We start from the raw sequence: 19,247 nt of genomic DNA on the forward strand, positions 1-19,247 counted from the left end.
CGAGCCAGTAACTAGAGGACATAGATTATTACCAATGGGGATTTGATAGTCAGGGGGACAGACAGAGAGTTCTGCTACCGTCGACGTGAGACCCATATAGTATGTTGCCTCCCTGGTGCCAGGGTAAGGGACATCACAGAGGGTGCAGAACATTCTGTGGGGGGAAAGGGGAAGAACCAGAAGTCGTGGTCCATGTCGGAACCACCAACAAGGGGAGGAAGAGGGTTGGGCTCCTGCAGTCAGAGTTTAAGGAGCTAGGGAGGTTAAAAAGCAGGTCCTCAAAGTTAGTAATCTCTGGATGCCATGCGCTAGTGAGTGTAGAAATAGGAAGATATGGCATGTTAATGCGTGGCTAGAGATGTGGTGCAGGAGAGAGGGCTTCAGATTCCTAGGACACTGGGACCAGGTGGCAGGAGGGACCCGTTCAAGATGGACGGGTTGCATCTGAACAGAGCTGGGACCAATATCCTTGCGGGTAGGTTAACTAGTGCTGTGGGGGAGGGTTTAAACTAATTCACATGGGGAATGAGCACCACGATGTAGCATTGAAATGTAGAAAAAAGATGCACAGAGTACTGAGAGAGACAGCTAGAGTTAGAAATAATACAGAATTAGGTGGGATCATAGAAAATACAAAAAGGTCTAAGTTAGGTTTGGAGTGCAAGTGTGTAAATGCTCAAAGTGCGGTTAATAAGGTTGGTGAACTGCAGGTGCAAATAGCCACATGGGAGTATGATGTAGTGGCAATAACTGAGACCTGGCTCAAAAAAGGGGAGGATTGGATGCTTAATATTCATGGGTACATTCAGGAAAGATAGGGATGGAAAAAAGAGGGGTAGCAGTTTTGATTAAGGAAAATATTACAGTGCTAGATAGAGAGAATGTCCTTGAGGGGTCAAAGACAATCTATTCGGTTGGAGTTGAGAAACAATAAAGGAGCTATTACGCTACTTGGTGTATTTTATAGGCTACCAAATACAGGTAGACTATCCTTTATCCGAAAACCTTGGGACCAGCTGTGTTTCGGTTTTCGGAATTTTTCGGATTTCAGGTGTTTTCTGACAACAAACACTGTTCAGCTTGTAAACACTCGGGCCCTGCCTCAGAAGCGTCTCTGAAGCTGTTGCTAAGCTACAAAGACTCTTTCCACAGCCTGACTGTTTAAAAAAATGCTTGGGGAAGAAAAAAAAACACCTAACAAAACGGCTGCTGATTTCTGCCGTTAGATCGAGGTTTCCGGCTCCCCCTGCTCCGTATCTGAATTCCTTGACTTAGCGGGGGTCTGGGGCTCGACTGCCACCGCCAGTTGTGGGAAAGCCGGATATCGGCTGACTCCTACACTAAAGCTGGCCTGCAAATCAGGTCAGGGCGGGGCGGGGGGGAAGAAAAGACTATCGGACGGGCCGCTGTATTGTTGGGTTCACTCTCCCGGTACCTCCTTCACACTGCCCGGCTCGGCCTGCAATCTCCTACCCAGGAGGGAACTCTGTGACCCTCTGCCCTGCTCACAGGGAAAGGCAGAGCTCCCGGACCACTCCTGTCATGTTTGGCGCCACTCGGGTCATGTCGTGCGCACGACTTACACTCCACGAAAAAACTTTCGGTTTTTAGAGGTTTTCGGAAGTGCGGATAAAGGATGTTTGTAGTGGGAAGGAGCAGATTTGCAAAGTAATTAAGGAGAGGTGCAAGAACTATGGGAGACTTTAACTACCCAATATTGAATGGGGCAGTGATGTGTTAAGGGCAGAGAAGGGGTGGAATTTCTGAAATGTATTCAGGAGAATTTTCTTGATCCGTATGTTTCCTGCCCAACGAGGAAGGAGGCATTGCTGGATCTAGTCCTGGGGAATGAATTGGGTCAAGTGGAGAATGTCACAGTTGGAGATAATTTCAGGAATATTGATAATAGTTTCATAAGGTTTAGATTGGTTATGGAGAAGGACAAGGAGCAATCTAGAACAAACATACTTAACTGGAGGAGGGCTAATTTCAGCGAATTGAGGAAGGATCTGTCCTGGGTAAATTTAAGTCAAAGACTGGCAGGCAAAAATATAATGGAGCAATGGGCGGCCTTTAAAGAGGAGATGGTTCGGGTACAATCCTACAAGGGGGAAAGGGAGGGCAAACAAAGCCAGAGCTCCCAGAGTGATGAAGGAGTTGGAGAGTAGGATGAAGCAGAAAAAGGGGCCGTATGACAGATGTCAGCTTGATAATACAAGGTAGAATCAGGCTGAATATAAAAAGTACAGAGGAGAAGTGAAAAAGGAAATAAGGAGGGGCAGAGAGACAGTATAGCAATAGATTGGAATCCAAAGATCTTCTATAAGCATAATAACAGTAAAAGGGTAGTCAGAGGAGCAGTGGTGCCGATTAGGGACCAAAATGGAGATCTATTGGTGAAGGCATGGCTGAGGTACTAAATGAATACTTTGCATCGATGTTTACCAAGGAAGAGGACTTTGCCAAAGCTATGATAAATGAGGAGGTTGCTGGGATACTGGATGAGATAAAAATAGATAAAGAGGAGGTACTAGAAAGGCTGGCAGTAATTAAAGTGGTTAAATCACCGGGTCCAGATGGGATGCATCCTAGGTTACTGAGGGAAGTAAGGGTAGAAATTGCAGAGGTGCTGGCTACAATCTTCCAATCCTCCTTAGATACAAGGGTGGTGCCAAAGGACTGAAGGATTGCAAATGTTACACCTTTGTTCAAAAAAGGGGAGAAGGATAAACCTAGCAATTACAGGCCAGTCAGTTTAACATCGGTAGTGGGGAAGCTTTTAGAAACAACAATCCGGGAGAAAATTAGCAGCCACTTGGATAAGCATCGACTAACAAAGGAGAGCCAGCACGAATTTGTTAAGGGCAAATCGTGTTTCACGAACTTGATTTGAGTTTTTTTGATGAGGGCAGTGCAGTTGATGTTGTGTATATGGACTTTCAAAAGGCACTGATAAAGTACCACATATTATACTTGGTAGCAAAGTTGAAGTCCATGGGATAAAAGGGGCAGTAGCAGCATGGATACAAAATTGGCTACGGGATAAAAAAGAGAGTTGTGGTGAATGGCTGTTTTTCAAACTAGAGGGAGGTATACAGTGGTGTTCCCCAAGGATCAGTACTAGGACCACTGCTGATTTTGATATACATTAATGAAATGGACTTGGAGGTATAGGGCACAATTTCAAAACTTGCAGATGACACGAAACTTGGAAGTGTAGTAAACAGTGAGGAATATAGTAATAAGACTTCAAGAAGACATAACAGGCTGGTGGAATGGGCAAACACATGGCAGAGAAGTGCGAGGTGATATATTTTGGTAGGTAGAATGAGGAGAGATCATACACATTACTGGTACAATTTTAAAGGGAGTGCAAGAACAGAGAGACCTGGGGGTGCTTGTGCACAAATCTTTGAAGGTGGCAGGACAGGTTAACAAAGCAGTTAATAAAGCATAGGGGATCCTGGGCTTTAAATAGAGGCATAGAGTACAAAATCCTGAAAGTTATGCTAAAGCTATATAAAACACTAGTTCGGCCCCAGCTAGAGTATTGTGTCCAATTCTGGGCACCACACTTTAGGAAGGACGTGAAGGCTTTGGAGAGGGTGCAGAAGAAATTTATTAGAATGGTTCCAGGAATGAGGGAATACAGTTACGTGGAGAAGCTGGGGTTGTTCTCCTTGGAGTAGAGAAGACTAAGGAGGAGATTTGATAGAGGTGTTTATTTACTCAATGTAAACGCTTCATGATTTTAAAGAGAAACTGTTTCCAATGGCTGAAGGGTCGATAACAAGAGGGTACAGATTTAAGGTGATTGGCAAAAGAACCAGAGGCGACATGAGGGAAAACATTTTTACGCAACGAGTGATTAGGATTTGGAATGTACTCTCTGATAGGGTGGTGGATACAGAGTCAATAGTAGCCTTCAAAAGGGAATTGGATAAATACTTGAAAGAGAAGCTGTTGCAGGGATATGGGGAAAGAGCGGGGGAGTGGGATGATCTGAATTGCTCTTCGAAAGAGCCGGTGCAGACTTGAAGGGCCGAATGGCCTCCTGTGCTGTACTATTCTATGATTCTACGTTAGGAGAATTTTGTTTATACAGTGTGTTGTTAGGACATAGAATGTCCTAACTAGAAACAAACAGTGGTGGGAGAAGAATCTGTAATAGTTTTTAAAAGGAAAGCAGATAAATATTTGACATTAAATAGGGTATGGGGAAATTGCAGGGGAATGGGACTGAGTGATTGCTGTTTCAGAGAGCCTGCACAGGTACGATGGGCTGAGCAGCCTCTTTCTATGCTAATAAATTCTACGATTCCTTGTCACTAAACCAGGAAGGGACACATGCACAAACTTCCACCAGACAAAATTTACGGGAAAAGTTATAGGAACATAGGAGCTGACTTTGGTCTTGGTACTGCCCCGTTTCTCAGTGGAAATGGGGCTGCAGTTTGACCCACATCACCGCGCGCCACTTACCGCCCTTTTCTTGCCGTGAATTTGGAGCGTGCCAGGAAACCGACGTTCAGTGCTTCTGCCCAAAACAGCCGGACGCCTCAATAAATTTGTTTGAATTGGTGTCCTATGACGTATATAGAACCCTGATGCAAATTTAGTGTTCCAATGGGCGGTGCACATAAGCCCTGCCCAATGGAACCCAACATAGAGCGGCCTAACCAGCGGTCCTTAAAGGCACCGCTGGAGGCCACTCTCTAAATGCTCCAAGTAAGTTCTTTTAAAGATTTTTGTGGGGCCAGGAAAAGCATGACTGTCCCCCATCCCCAATCAGCAAGCTGCCTGTCAGTGCTCCAAGTGCACAGGCAGCTCTCTGAGGATATTTTAAATAGACCCGACCATGAAGATGGCTCGGGCCTCCGCTGAAGTTCATCAGGCAGGCAGTGGGCTCCACCCGTTGAATGGGGTCCCAGGAAAATCGACTCCATCGAAGGTTCCCGCACAGAAACAGGCCATTTCACCCATCAAGTCTGTCAATGTTTTTCTCCACATAAGCCACCTAGTCTAGTCTCATTCTCCTGGAAGCTCCCATACCTTTGATATTCCTCTTTTTCAAGGAACTATCTAATTCCCTTTTAAACTAATTTATGGACTCTGCTGTGTGGCGGATAATTCACTTTCTAATCATTCTCCATCTAAATTCACTTTTCCCACATCCCCTTTATTTATTTTTGTCACTTTTATAAATTTGTGCCCTTTTTACCAGGGTGATCACTGGAAACATGATTTCTCCTAACGTAGTCCTTCATAACCTATCAGATCACCTATGGTGAAAATAGCTATTTAGTCTCTAGTCTCTTTTCATTACTGTAACACCTCAACCCTGGCAACATCCTAGTGATGCTATGTTGGCACCTTTTCCATTGCTTCTATATCCTTTCTATAATAAGGAGCCCAAAACTGTGCACAATACTCCAACTGCGGTCTAGCTAAGATCTTGTACAAGATCAACATTTACCTCCTTGCTTCTGTATTCTATGCCTCTAGATACGAACAATGAGGGACAGGTAAAGACCCTCTGGTCCATCCAGCCTGTCCCACACAATTGTAATACCTTGTGTACACTCTCCACCCCACCTGAAACCATATCATCTCCTGGGAAAGGCAAAAATACAAATAAAAACCCTGGGCAATTCCTCTACAACCCATCTAGGCAATCAAAACTAGTCCAGGAGATCACCCTAGCCCTGGATTTTCTGAAGTACCTACATTTTATAAGAGGTGATCTCCACCTCAGCCAGAAACATGTCCAGCTCTCGCTTGAAGGAATTCAGCATCCACCGCAGGAGACGGCAGTCTGTTCGAGGTTCACTATTCTCTGGGAAAAGAACCACCTCCTGACATAGAATCATAGAATGGTTACAGCACAGAAGGAGGCCATCCAGATAGTCGAGCCCGTGCCGGCTCTGCAAGAGCACTTCAGTTAGTCCCACACCCCCTCCTTTTCCCCATAGCCCTCTAAATTTTTTCGCCTTAGGTAGTTATCCAATTCCCTTTTGAAAGCCGTGATTGAGTCTGCCTCCACCACCCTTTCAGGCATTGCATTCCAGACCCTAACCACTCGCTGCGGAAAAAAGCTTTTCCTCATGTCACCTTTGGTTCTTTTGAATCTGTGTCCTCTGGTTCTCGACCCTTCTGCCAATGGGAACAGTTTCTCTCTATTTAGTCTGTCTAGACCCCTCATGATTTTGAACACCTCTATCAAATCTCCTCTCCATCGTCTCTGCTCTAAGGAGAACAAGCCCAGCTTCTCCAGTCTATCCACATAACTGAAGTCCCTCATCCCTGGAATCATTCTCGTAAATCTTTTCTGCACCCTCTCTAAGGCCTTCACATCCTTCCTAAAGTGCGGTGCCCAGAAGTGGACACAATACTCCAGTTGAGGCCGAACCAGTGTTTTATAAAGGTTCGTCACAACTTTTTTGCTTTTGTACTCTATGCCTGTTTATGAAGCCCAGTATCCCGTATGCTTTTTTAACCGCTTTCTCAACCTGCCCTGCTACCTTCAACGATTTGTGCATGTATACCCCCAGGTCTCTCTGTTCATGCACCCCCTTTAGTTTATATTGCCTCTCCTCGTTCTTCCTACCAAAATGTATCACTTCGCACTTTTCTGCATTAAATTTAATCTGCCACGTGTCCGCCCATTTCACCAGCCTGTCTGTCTTCTTGAAGTTTATCACTATCCTCCTCACTGTTCACTATACTTCCAAGTTGAGTGTCATCTGCAAATTTTAAAATTGTGCCCTACATCTGAACTAGACCTGGTCTTACACAACTTAAAATTGCGACCCCAGGTCCTCCCTAACCTATCAGAACAGACTTGTCAACTGGAACACAATCTATTCCCTTCATCATCTTACAAACCTCAATCAGATCACCCCTAAGTCTACACTTCTCTAAAGTGTAGTGTTAAGCAGTGAACCTCCTTTCTCCTCTGGTTCACAACAGGTTTTGAGTAAGTACAAGACTTCATAGTGGAGTATACGGAACAGACTTTATTGATACACAGAAAGGTGATCGGCCTTTAACTGTATAGAGTGGCTTTTTGGTTTCTGTATCTTTCGAGTACACTCAAGATACTGTTGAAAACCATGATCCTTTATACACCATATATTTGACTACATCAAAGGAAAATGTGATAGATAAGCCTGTATGACATACATATTCCCCAAATCCTTTGAAAACAGGCTATGTAAACAGTTTGCAATTGTTTACCTCAGAACGACTCCCCCCCCTACACAAGACTTCCTGATTAACATGTGCTAGCATCTTTGAAGTAAAAGCTGTACCAACTGCTATCTGTATCGAATGGATCCCTACTACACATGTTCATTACCCTAAAACTAAACCGTTCATGGGTGACGTCATTACTAACACTTATTCCTTTACAAAAGCACTTTACATCTCAGAAAACAAGCAATGCATTCCTTTTACTACACTTCAAAGTCATCCTGTTTATATCTTGGAAAGCCTGTTGCTTTAAGATATAAAAAAAGTTCGACTGTTAACCCTTAACTCCCCAAGATGTCCAACATAGAGTCCCAACTCTTTTAGCCTACCTTGATAACTAAGAGGCTTTAAACTGGGAATTAGTCCAGTGGCGCTCCTCTGCATCAATATCACCCTCCATCTGAGGAGACCAAAACTGGACACAGTAGCCCAAATGAGGCCTGACCAAGGTCTTGTAAAAGGTCAAAATAGTATTCCTCATCTTATAATCAATTGTCCTATGAATGCATCCCAACACCCTCTTTGCTATCGGTTCACAGCATTGCTCATGTACCTTTAGAGATCTATGCACTAGACCATCCAGATCTCTCTCTTTCTCCACCTTTAATGCTTTTCCCTGAAGTGTTTATGAATGTTGAGCATTCGCCCGGCCCATATGCATAACACTGCATTTATCCAAATTAAACATCATTTGCCAGTCATGAGCCCAATCTCCCAATACATTAAGATCCGCCTGAAGCAGTCGAGCATCATCTACAGTCCTAACACCCGCACAGATCTTTGTATCATCTGCAAATTTGAAGATCGTGCCTCCAACACCTGCATCCAGATCATTAATAAATAGTAAAGAGCAACGGTCCCAACACCGATCCCTGCAGGACGTCACTCGTGACCAGTCTCCAAACAGATCTAAATCCATCTATAACTACTTTTTGCCTACATCCTGCCAGCCAGTTCTCAATTCCGCTCAATATATTACCATTAATACCAGGGGCTTTAATCTTGTAGAGAAGCCTCTTGTGTGGTACCTTATCAAAAGCTTTTTGGAAGTAGACAATGTCTACTGGGCTTCCCTCATCCACCATCTTCGTAATTTCTTCAAAAAATACATTTAAATTTGAAGCCATGTTGGGTGTTGCTAATTATGTCCCTCTCTATCCAAGCAATCATATATTGCAGCCCTAATGATTCCCTCAAGCATCTTTCCTATTTCTGATGACAAACTAATGGGCCTATAGTTACCCAGGTTTGCCTTGTCACCTTTTCTAAAGATGGGAACTACATTAGCCTCCTTCCAGTCTACAGGAACCATCCCAGAGTGCAGTGAGCTATTAAAAATACGAGCAAGGAGCTCGCACATGTCCCATCTCCCCGAGGACCTGTGGGTGGATGTCATCCGGTCCAGCTGCTCTATCTATTTTCAAGTTCTTAATACTATCTAAAAAATGTTCATTTAATTTAATATTACTAGTTTTATTAAAATCATTCAGTTCTAATAGTCGAGCATCATCTTCAAGAGTGAAGACCAATGCAAAGTACTCATTTAATATTTCCGCCATACCCAGTGAGTCCTTCGTAACCTCGCCTTCAACATCCTTCAATAGCCCAACACGGTCTTTGACAGATACAGGACTAAGGATCCATTTGTCTTTTTTAGAGCCTTTTCTACTTATGACCTTTAATTACCTGATTATTTACACACTAAGATCTCTCGGTTCCTCGACTTCTTTATTCCATTTGAAATCTTACCAATAGAGTAAAGCAATGATAAATCCTAGTTGTAACTTGTTAGCACACCATCTGTCCATGGTGAGTGTCTTGTGTGATTGTTAACACACCATCTGTCCATGGCGAGTGCCTTGTGTGATTGTTAACACACCATCAGTCCATGGTGAGTGTCTTGTGTGATTGTTAACACACCATCTGTCCATGGCGAGTGCCTTGTGTGATTGTTAACACACCATCTGTCCATGGTGAGTGTCTTGTGTGATTGTTAACACACCATCTGTCCATGGCGAGTGCCTTGTGTGATTGTTAACACACCATCAGTCCATGGTGAGTCCGCCACGTCTGTTCTGACGATGCCACCTTCCATAACAGTGCTTCCGACATGTCTTCCTTTTTCCTCAACCGAGGATTCCCCTCTACTGTGGTTGACACGGCCCCTGACCGTGTCCGTTCTATTTCCCGCACTTCTGCTCTCACCACTTCCCCTCCCTCCCAGAACCACAATAGGGTTCCCCTTGTCCTCACCTTTCACCCCACCAGCCTCCACATTGAACGGATCATCCTCTGCCATTTCCGCCACCTCCAATGTGATCCCACCACCAAACATATCTTCCCCTCACCTCCCCTTTCAGCATTCCGAAGGGACCGCTCCCTCCGCGACACCCTGGTCCACTCCCAACAGCTCTTCTCCTTCACCTGGCACCTTCCCGTGCAAGCGCTTTTACCTCCTCCCTTCCCACTGTCCAGGGCCCCAAACACCCCTTCAGGTGAAACAGCGATTTACTTGTACTTCTTGCAATTTAATATACTGTATTCGCTGCTCACGATGCAGTCTCCTCTACATTGGGGAGACCAAACGCAGATTGGGCGACCGCTTTGCGGAACATCTCCGTTCAGTCAGTAAGAGTGACCCTGAGCTTCCGGTCGCCTGTCACCTTAATTCAACGCTTCACTCCCACTCTGATCTCTCTGTCCTCGGCCTATTACATTGTTCCAATGAAGCTCAACATAAGCTCGAGGAACAGCACCTCATCTTTCAATTAGGCACTTTACAGCCTTCCGGACTCAATATCGAGTTCAACAATTTCAGTTAATAATCCCTGCCCCCATTTTTCATGCAGTATGATTTTGCCATTCCCATTTGCAACATTTTCACAGTATGTTCTTTCAATTCCTTCCCCCCCCCACCCCTGTCTCTGCACCTGCTTAATATCTGTTACATTTCCAGCTTTTTCCAGTTCTGATGAAGGGTCCCAGACCTGAAACATTAACTCTTTCTCTCTCCATGGATGCTGCCTGGCCTGCTGAGTATTTCCAGCATTTTCTGTTGTTATTTCAGATTTCCAGCATCCACAGTATTTTGCTATTATAATAGTCCATGGTGAGTGCCTTGTGTGATTGTTAACACCATCTGTCCATGGCGAGTGCCTTGTGTGATTGTTAACACACCATCAGTCCATGGCGAGTGCCTTGTGTGATTGTTAACACACCATCAGTCCATGGCGAGTGCCTTGTGTGATTGTTAACACACCATCAGTCCATGGCGAGTGCCTTGTGTGATTGTTAACACACCATCTGTCCATGGTGAGTGCCTTGTGTGATTGTTAACACACCATCTGTCCATGGTGAGTGCCTTGTGTGATTGTTAACACACCATCAGTCCATGGCGAGTGCCTTGTGTGATTGTTAACACCATCTGTCCATGGCGAGTGCCTTGTGTGATTGTTAACACACCATCAGTCCATGGCGAGTGCCTTGTGTGATTGTTAACACACCATCAGTCCATGGCGAGTGCCTTGTGTGATTGTTAACACACCATCAGTCCATGGCGAGTGCCTTGTGTGATTGTTAACACACCATCTGTCCATGGTGAGTGCCTTGTGTGATTGTTAACACACCATCTGTCCATGGTGAGTGCCTTGTGTGATTGTTAACACACCATCAGTCCATGGCGAGTGCCTTGTGTGATTGTTAACACCATCTGTCCATGGTGAGTGCCTTGTGTGATTGTTAACACACCATCTGTCCATGGTGAGTGCCTTGTGTGATTGTTAACACCATCTGTCCATGGCGAGTGCCTTGTGTGATTGTTAACACCATCTGTCCATGGCGAGTGCCTTGTGTGATTGTTAACACACCATCTGTCCATGGCGAGTGCCTTGTGTGATTGTTAACACACCATCTGTCCATGGCGAGTGCCTTGTGTGATTGTTAACACACCATCAGTCCATGGCGAGTGCCTTGTGTGATTGTTAACACACCATCAGTCCATGGCGAGTGCCTTGTGTGATTGTTAACACACCATCAGTCCATGGCGAGTGCCTTGTGTGGTTCTGCTCATCATTCCACTTCATTTAGTCCCAGCGGAAAATGCTTCTCAGTCACTGAAAAAGGTCCTTGTTTCATTCTCGGTTGTTACGCTAATGGGTTCCATTAGATTCTGTAAATTACCACACTCGCTAAATGAACATGCACAAAAAATTGTGTTATTTGATGAGTAAATGTGGGACCCACAGTCAAAATTCCTTCATGGCCACGGTCATCTTGCCCCTACAGGCAGTATTTCAAAATTGTCTACGGTATGAGTTTAATATAAAATTTCAGGTCAATTTTATATTATGATTGTTTTCACAGAAATATGGATCCAGTTTTTTTTTACCCATCATGCACATTAATAGTTCAGTTCTCTTAAATTTTTATCTGATCAAACAGAACACAGATGATAATTAACTTATTCCAAATATTGACTGACTTCATCCAGCATGTACAAAACGACTGCTTGTTTTTAATAGAAGAATACGAGTTCCTTTCCTGGGCCCCAAGTTAGCTGATATTGTTAACAGTTCCTTCTCCTCAGGTACTGTTCCCCCCCCCCCTTTTCAAATCTGCTGTCATCACCCCTCTCCTCAAAACCTACCCTTGGCCCCTCTGTCCTTAAACGACCACCCCTCTCTCCAACTTCCCTTTTCTTTCCAAAGTCCTTGAACATGTTGTCGCCCCACAAATCTGTGTCCATCTTTCCCGCAACATGTTTGAACCCCTCCCATCAGGTTTCTGCCTCTGCCACAGCACTGAAAACAGCCCTAATTAAAGTTACAAATGACATCCTATGTGACTGTGACCGTGGTGAACTATCCCTCCTCAATCTTCTCAACCTATCTGCAGCCTTTGACACAGTTGACCACACCATCCTCCTCCAACACCTCTCCTCCATTGTCCATCTGGGTCCATTGCCCTCACCTAGTTCCATTCTTATCTATCCAGTCGTAGTCAGAGACTCTCCTGCAATGGCTTGTCTTCCCACTCCGGCACCATTACCTCTGGAGTCCCCAAGGATCTATCCTTGGCCCACTCCTATTTCTCATCTACATGCTGCCCCTCAGCGACATCATCTGAAAACATCAGGTTCCACAAGTACGCTGACAACACCCAGCTCTACATCACCACCACTTCTCAACAACTCCACTGCCTATGATTTGTCACGGTGCTTGTCCAACATCCAGTATTGGATGAGCAGAAAATTCCTCCAATTAAATATTGGGATGACTGAAGACATCGTCTTCAGTCCCCACCAAAATCCGTTCCCTAGCCACCGACTCCATCCCCTTCCCTGACCACTGTTAGGCTGAACCAGATCGTTCGCAATCTCGCTCATCTCCGCCCCTGCCTCAGGTCATCAAATGAAAGTTAAACATAACTCCAATGTTAGTCCGCTGGCAGATCTGTGTATTGTTATTCTAAGACTAACATTGGGTTCTAATGGGTTAAGCACTAATTCAGGACGCTACATGCAATGTACTGACACCTCATCGCTCATTATCAACCACCGTTAGTACTTAATGGTTACAAATAGCCTTGGGGAGTTACTGCAGCAATGCTGAGAATCTGTGTTTGTAGCAAAGTGCAGAAAGAGATCTGAGTAATTATAATGGATAGTCAGAAAAAAAATGAAAAGCCCTTTTCAGGTCTGAAGGGCAGCCAAACACCAACTAGAGAGTTCATAGGTAATCTTCATTTGTTCTTCAACTTGGTACAAAGCTGGAGGAATGCATATTGCTCCCTCTCGCTACTACTGACAATCTGCCTTTCCACTGTCGTCCTTCCCATTCTATCGCTCAGCTGGTTTTACCACTTTTCTTGCTTTCATTACAATTTATAAATGTAGGAAGTCACACAACACCAGACTTCACCTGACGAAGGAGCAGTGCTCCGAAAGCTTGTGATTTCAAATAAAACTGTTGGACTATAACCTGGTGTGTGACTTCCTACATTTGTCCACCCCAGGCCAACACCGGCATCTCCACATCATGGCTACAATTTATAAAACATACGAAGATGCCGGGCAAGAAAAGACCAGCTGGAGCATCATGACTGGACTCTTCCTACCCCTAGATAGTGAGTGTCGCTGGTATATTGAATGTTGGGGGGAAGGGGGGGGTTGAGGAGGACATTACAGCTGAGTCTTATCCTGATCCTGGAGTGTGATCAGGAACCCTGGCTGATTTTTCTTTTCCCTAACCCGGGCAGGGAGGCAAACTGCAGCACCTCAATTAATGGCTCCGATCAGCTAACTCAAACCAGACCAGGGATTAAACCTGAAGCACACTGAGCCATCAGTGATCTTGCTATAGTTTCAATGAGTCTTGTGTCTGCTATCCATTCACTAGGAAAAAAACAGCAATTCCAAATGATTGATTGACTGAGTCAATATTTGGAGTAAGTTAGTTATCAACTTGTGCTGTTTGAATGAATTGGAATTTAGCAGAGACAGGACAGGGTAAGTACAAAACCTTCCTAATAATTGATTAAAAGCTTAAACTAGACAAATCTAGCTATGAAACTATCCTAATGTAAAATCTGATCGCACTGTTACATTAAGCACACAGTGCATTTGATGTTTTCAAAATACACATTTTTAAACAAATAAAATAGTCTCTTTTAACAAAAGGGAGATGTACTGAGTGAACTCGTCTTGGAATCTTTCCCCTTTCTGAATTACTTTACTAATATCTCTTGCAGCAGAATTTGGGAATCTCAAGAAGTTCCTGTTTTAAAGAGGGAATCTCAACACCAGACCATTTACAAAATATTCTGACTGATTCTGTGTCTGTGTTGAGAGTTTGACCTATTTTTGTTGTGACAATGTGTTGATGGTGTGATTGAGGAGCTAGTTTTACGGAGTTGCGGGGGCTGCTCTATTGATCCTGCCATTTCGATAGTATGTGTGTGAATCCCAACTGTTCGCAGTCCTGGATTGGCAACTCCGTCAACTCACTTTCCCGTTTAAACACGATCTTTTTTTTAAAAAGGGTAAAAATGGCGCCTGAAATTGTTTGACAAACAAATGCCGTGATGGGGCAATCGTAGGTTTCTATGGAAGGCTGTGCTCGATGAGCGAATGGCCTCTAATACCTGTACTTAACTTTGTCATCATGTGAACATACAGATGCAGATAATGTAATTCCTTTTTATTTGATTTTCAAATGGGTCCTAATGACAAGGCTTCCTCTTTAAACACCTCACAGAATTATAAAAGCATTAAGGACCAGTCTAACTTAGTGAGCAATACTGACCCCTTGGATCAGAAACCTTAACTGGTGTTTTTAGAGGTGACACGTAGAGAATCATAAAAATTGCAGCACAGAAAGAACTCGCAATTTTATAGCACCTTTCACACCTTCAGGACATCCCAAACCGCTGAGGTCAGCCGTGGCTCAGCGCCCTCGCCTCTGAGCCAGAAGGTTGTGGGTTCATGTCCCACTCCAGAGACTCATGTACTCGTGGCTGACGGAGGTGCTGTCTTTTGGATGTAAACCTTAAACCAAGGTCTGCCCTCTCAGGTGGATGTAAAAAAACCCATGGCACTATTTCGAAGAAGAGCGTGGAAGTTATCCCCGGTATCCTGGCCAATATTTATCCCTTGACCAACATCACACTGATGTCTCAGCCTAGCTTCTGTGTTGTGTCTTGGGTCTTACACCCATGGCAGTCAGATTCTTCAGTGAGAGTGCTGCCACTCAGCCAAGCTTCTGTGTTGTGTCTTGGGTCTTACACCCATGGCAGTCAGATTCTTCAGTGAGAGTGCTGCCACTCAGCCTAGCTTCTGTGTTGTGTCTTGGGTCTTACACCCATGGCAGTCAGATTCTTCAGTGAGAGTGCTGCCACTCAACCTAGCTTCTGTGTTGTGTCTTGGGTCTTACACCCATGGCAGTCAGATTCTTCAGTGAGAGTGCTGCCACTCAGCCTAGCTTCTGTGTTGTGTCTTGGGTCTTACACCCATGGCAGTCAGATTCTTCAGTGAGAGTGCTGCCACTCAGCCTAGCTTCTGTGTTGTGTCTTGGGTCTTACACCCATGGCAGTCAGATTCTTCAGTGAGAGTGCTGCCACTCAACCTAGCTTCTGTGTTGTGTCTTGGGTCTTACACCCATGGCAGTCAGATTCTTCAGTGAAAATGCTGCCACTCAGCCAAGCTGACACATATGAAAAGAGGCCTATTGTACCTGTGCCAATATGAGCTCTAAAACTAGAAATGGCTAATCCTATTTCAGGACACTTTTTCTGCATCCTTCTGTATTTTTTATTCCCAAATACTTATGCAATTCCCTTTTAAACAATGTTATAATCTCTGCTTCAGTAGCCGCTTTTGGTAAAGCATTACGGGGCTCAAATTCCACTCCCATGCACTGGTGGCACAGGTGTGTTCTGGCTGCAAAGGATCATACCATCGGGGGTTAATTTACACTTGCCCTGGGTGTTTGTGTGGGTCTGCTATGAGTGTACAGGAAGCTTGTGCTGTTTCATAACGCAAGCCTCATTCATTTTGGTGTTGGGGGCTGTCCTTGCTGCATCAAATGCAATAAATTGCACTCCTGCGACTAGGCCAGTCCTTTGCCCCTTGGAGCAAAGCACAGTCCTGTGGGCACACCGCAAGCGGGTGTCGATCGTAAAGCCCACCCTCAGATCTTGTGCAAAGCTGGTTTATGGGCAGTTATTTTCTTCCTTTGCAGTGTGCCTTTGTTTGCTCGCGGTGTTTTAGGATTGGATTTATTTTGTTGACTTTTTTTGTTGTTTTGAAATTAAGATGTGTTCTCCTACCATTGAAGATAGTTTGCCCAAGATAGGCAACAGCACGCTATGGATAGCATGGGCATTCCTTCGGAGTTTCCCATCGCCCTCGGAGATGGAGGATGAAGAGATGTTTTAAAGCCAAGAGCAGAGGCAGGTGCACCACCTGGATGCCTCTCTCCAATGGGGACCACGGAGTGGTGGCCCCGTACGTGCAGGGTCAGTTCATTCCGTCATGTCAAGGGCTTGAGAGCTGGTGCATTTCTCCAGTCTGCGAATACTCCCTTCTATTGTAGACTTCTTTGATCTGCAATATTACAGAGATCGATGACACACTGACTGCTTCCTGAGACCTGCCACTGGTCAATGTGTTTCCCAAATCAAGAGTGCTGGAACAAGCAGCATGCAAGTGGGTAGTGGGGATCTCTTTAATAGTCCTGCCTACCATCTGTGCAAGGTTTCCTGGGAAGGTGAAAGACGTGTCATTCATGAATATGGATTACCTTATGTCAGTGTTAGAAAGAGAAAAAGGGAGTGTAAAAGTAACAAAGCATCTCATGAGTATGCAATTGGTAAAGGGGGGGGGGTGTTAGTCTTTGAGTGAGTGTACATAGCCTAGCGATCGAAAAAGGCAGACACAGGCAGACCAGGCTGCCAAGAGAAGACAGGATATGCTCTCACTGCAGTCAGGGAGTAGTTGAGACAGAGATGCACTTCCTCACAGCCTGTGGAAAATATCAGGGCATCAGAGAGAATTTCTATCAAAAATTCTCACAAATATGCCCTGAATTCAGAAATCTGACTGACAACCAAAAACTCCCATTCCTACTGGGGGAGGAGAGAAGCTGTGTAGCACTGGCGGCACACTATGTTACAGCTTGCCATGAACAGAGGGACAACCAGTAAACTAAGACAAGAGTATATATAAACAAGGTGAAAATATATTTATAAACTCGGGGATATACCTGTTTATACACTGTATGAGTGGAACCGCGTTTATGTGTTCAACCATGAATGTATTTTGATGCTTTGGCAACATAGGATGTTCCTTATCATGCCAATAAAGCGATTTGTATTGTATTGTATTGAGTGTGTGTCTTTGCAGAACACTGCTAAGAGACAACTGTAGGACTCACTTATCTCAGAAAAAGCTTCATTAGAATGTTCATTGGAGTTTCTGCATCTGGGAGGATGACCTTTATTGCCGCTACTGCATAAGCATGCTCAGTCACCTCTGCCCAGGCAGTCCTGAGTGGAGGTTACTGTACTTTGAGTGTTCAAAATACACTATACCCCATGTAATTTAACACACACAATGTGTAGACATTGTCTCCCAGGAGTTTTAAACAGACAAGGTAGAAACACTCTACCTCAAGAGTTTTAAGAGGTCCAATCACTCTACTCTAGGAGTGTTAAACAGATGATGTGCAAACATTGAACTCCAGGAGCTTTACAGTAGACAGAATCTGTAGACTCTGAACCCCAGGAATTCTACAGTAAATAGGGTACAAACACTACATACTGTAAAAATTATGAGATTTAGAGTCCAGACACTGAATCCCAGGAGTTTTAGAATAGAGTGGGCCCAGAGCCCGAGACACCAAACCTGAAGGAGGATTACAGTGTCCAGACACTGAGCTCCAGGATTTGTATAGTAGACATGTAGTAAGAGAAATTAGTGAAATGTTAACGAGTTTTTTTTAGTTATCTAGTGTGGATAGAGATTACCGAGGATTGAAAAGTGGGTATCGTGGCTCAATTGGTTGAAAATGGTCAGCCAACAGATGTGGGAAGTGCTGTAGAGCAGCAGGTTTGACAGCAGTTGTACAGTTTGAAATTCCTCCACATGTTAGATGTAGTCATTGGGCAGTCAGATACCCACCAGTGTGGGATAAATGTAAGCATGGGGGGGTGGGGGGGGGGGGAATTTCCAGCCAGTAGCTAGGTAATGCCTGGGAAAGGACAGTTTCATAAAGGGCAGTCAGCATAGGTTCAGCAATGGGGATGGGGGAGGTTATGTTTACTAATTTGGTGGAGTTTTACTGAATATTTTGCTGATGGAGGGAAACAAACAAACTTCAGGATTTAGGAACATTTTTTCATAAAGTTTTACTCATATCAACGTGTTCGATTAACAAACTGGCAGTATTAAAATGGTTATAACTGAAATCCCAGTGCTCAATAATAACTAGTTTTAAAAGTTGGAGTGTGAAAGACTGTGATTTGCCATAATAGCTGTGATATACCTATCAATTCGTCCAATAAAAAGCGACGAGTTAGGAACGTAACTAAAGGTTTTTATTGACTAAATAACAGAGCCCACCCTCGTGGGTGATCGGGTCCAACAAGGAGGAATACCAGCCAGTCGACTACCTTTATACCTGGGCAGGTAGGTGGAGCCATGGGCGGAGTCGGAGGTGGTCAGCCCAGGTATAACAGCGCGACAAGAGGCGACCTCGTATAGTGATACAACAGTGAGAACGGTGATAACAATACAACAGTGATAACTATAGTGTAACGATAGTGAACGATAAAAGTGGTTTACCACATTCACCCCTTGTTTAGATTTGAGTCCGGCGGGGTGAAGTGTACTACCAGTTCTGGTATGTCAGTCTGTCCGGAGGCCTCGTAAGCCTCTCCGATCGTCGCAGCGGCGGTGCTGCATTATCCGGTGTTAGTGCTGGTGTCTGCGTGGTCGGCGAAGGCTCGTGGGGTTCCGGCATGCCGTCTACCTGGGCTGGAATTTGGGGGGTGGTGGGGGGGGGTAAAGGTGGTGTCTCCGGAGTGCCCGAGGGTGCGAGGTCTCGTAAGGAGACAGTGTCCTCCCGCCCGTCTGGGTAAGCCACGTAGGCGTACTGGGGGTTGGCGTGCAGGAGGTTCACCCTCTCGACCAGGGGGTCTGTTTTATGGGCCCTCACGTGCTTTCGCAGCAAGACGGGCCCCGGAGAGGTCAGCCAGGTTGGTAGAGTGGTTCCCGTAGTCGACTTCCTGGGGAAAACAAACATTCGTTCATGGGGGGTGGCGTTAACGGCAGTGCAAAGTAGTGACCGGATGGAGTGCAGCGCTGTCGGGAGGACTTCCTGCCAGCGGGAGGTTGGGAGGCCCTTAGACTTTAAGGCTAAGTGGACGGCCTTCCATACCGTCGCGTTCTCTCTTTCCACCTGGCCGTTCCCTCGGGGGTTGTAGCTGGTGGTCCTACTTGC

At 45.0% G+C, this 19,247-nt stretch overlaps 1 protein-coding gene across 3 annotated transcripts in view; it reads left to right on the plus strand.

Moving 5' to 3' along the window:
* The first annotated feature begins 13,721 nt into the window (after positions 1-13,721).
* Positions 13,722-19,247, plus strand: part of LOC147115987 (coagulation factor X) — a 64,827-nt gene continuing 59,301 nt past the window's right edge. For 2 of the 3 annotated variants that reach the window (XM_085990669.1, XM_085990671.1), the window contains exon 1: positions 13,730-13,756. The gene's annotated coding sequence lies outside the window, so the exon portion shown is untranslated. Of the gene's footprint in view, positions 13,757-19,247 lie in introns of all 3 variants that reach the window. The other variant, XM_085990670.1, reaches the window with a different exon arrangement.

This window comes from Somniosus microcephalus, chromosome 6 (genome assembly GCF_052327205.1).
Source record: "Somniosus microcephalus isolate GS21.2 chromosome 6, FLI_Smic_1.0, whole genome shotgun sequence".
NCBI classification, from domain to species: Eukaryota; Metazoa; Chordata; class Chondrichthyes; order Squaliformes; family Somniosidae; genus Somniosus; species Somniosus microcephalus.